A 1955-nucleotide genomic window follows, 5' to 3' on the forward strand; every position below is an offset into this window, starting at 1 on the left:
AGAGAGAGAGAGAGAGAGAGATTCCATGATCCAATTTTTTACATTGAGTGGTGAGATGTGGTGAGCATTGGATGATTGAGAGCATTTGGGCAATGCGCTCCAAGGGATTCTCAATCACCTGACTCACCCGATGCTCACTGCATCGGTGTAGCAGTTGTGGGTGATTTTTACACCTTAATACTCCACATACCTTAGGAGGAGAGGGTATTGGTGAATTTAGAGAAAAAGTGAATTATTGTTATTCTTCGTAAAAAATAAAAAACGAATTTCTTTTTAACTGCAAGCGAAATTATTTCCGTCGCTTTCACAATTGAGTTTCAGTCAACAGTATCATATGGATGAGGAAAGGCGATTGATAAATACGGATGAATTGAAACTGTATAGCCCCTTAAATTTGTTCAATACCAAAATTATTCTAAATCCAATTATGTTTGTGAGCTACTCTATGGTCTTGTCTCCACTGGGCTCCACACTACGTCTTTGGATGCTTTATGCTTCATTGAAGTATTGGTCCAATTGTCGTGCTCAGCTGCACTCCATGTGGGTCCCTTTTGTGGTTATATTTTATGCCTATCTTTGTCCACTTTTACTTCTCCTATAAGGGAAAATTTTATTTGAAATATATTAATGCGAAAATAGACGCTAGGTGGGAGGGTTGTGTATGTTAGCACTTCTGAGTCTATCTCTCTCCTTTTTAAGTAAATGACTTATTTACCCTTTTATTGTGGGATGAAACTATAGGGATGTAAATGGATCGGATACAGATCGAATTTGGATTAGATACATCCAAATCTGAATATTTCTTGATTGGATATGAATACCCCTAAATGAATGCGGATGCAAATCGAATTTGGATTTTCAACTATTCGTTTACTCTCTGATTTGTGTAATATGAAATTTCCTCCCCATAATGAATATAATTTGCTCTTAATCCATCTTTCTAAGCTGTTTTAACTCTTTTCCTCGTTCTCTAGAACCTTTTTAAACTTCAAGAACCCTCAAAATCATTAATTGATTATTTAATTTGATCAGATAATTATTTTTCGGATAATTCAGATTTTTATCCAGATACCTTTAATATGATACAGATACCCCTAAACGATACAAATGCGAATTCGAATTCGGATTTCAACTATCCATTTACATCATTGGATGAAGGAGATAGACTCAAAGAAGCATTAGCTAGCATTCGTTATGCTCCAAGATAGAGAACTACTTACTTTCTTTTTTCTTGACCACCTTGCCCCCTAGTTTGATGCCTATGCGTCTCCCTTAGTTGGTCCCCACAGTGGCACAACAACCACACGACCAAGTAGTGATGTCTAGCCCATTAATTTATTAAGTATTATTAAATCCATAATTTATTAGGTAACCTTCAACGTCAAATCATATTGTGATATTCTAGGTAAGTTGGCTTTCTCTACTGTAATTCATCACATTCTATAAGAAAGGAATGAAATAAAATGGATAATAACATCACTTACTATTAAGCCAATTTTGGATATTAGTACATTTGAGATTCGGAATAAAGTCTTTCATAATGGTATAGTTTGCGGTCACTCAAATAGGAATTAGGCACCTTGCCCTCATTAGGGACCTTCCCCTTAGTGCTCCCCCTAGTTTTGATGTTTTTCCCTCCCCATAGTTTTGTTGTATCCCTTCCCCATTTGGTGATGTTTTGTCCCTGGATTTTGATGTATCCTCCCCTCTTTTGGTTGTTTTAGTTTTTTGAATATAGTCTTTCTCTTGGTTTGCCGCTGGCTTATTGTCTTTCTCTTTCATTTTAATAAATCATTTATTCAAAAAAATTAATAACAATAATAAGAACTAATGAATCTGAAATAATAGAAATGGGAAATGGAAACGCTTCTTTCTATCATTCCTCTTCTACTGTAAAAAATTCTCTGTGAATTCTACAGTCTTAACTCTTATGTTGCACAATTCCAACCAAAAAA

The sequence above is a fragment of the Macadamia integrifolia genome, chromosome 10 (genome assembly GCF_013358625.1).
Source record: "Macadamia integrifolia cultivar HAES 741 chromosome 10, SCU_Mint_v3, whole genome shotgun sequence".
In the NCBI taxonomy this organism is placed as follows: domain Eukaryota; kingdom Viridiplantae; phylum Streptophyta; class Magnoliopsida; order Proteales; family Proteaceae; genus Macadamia; species Macadamia integrifolia.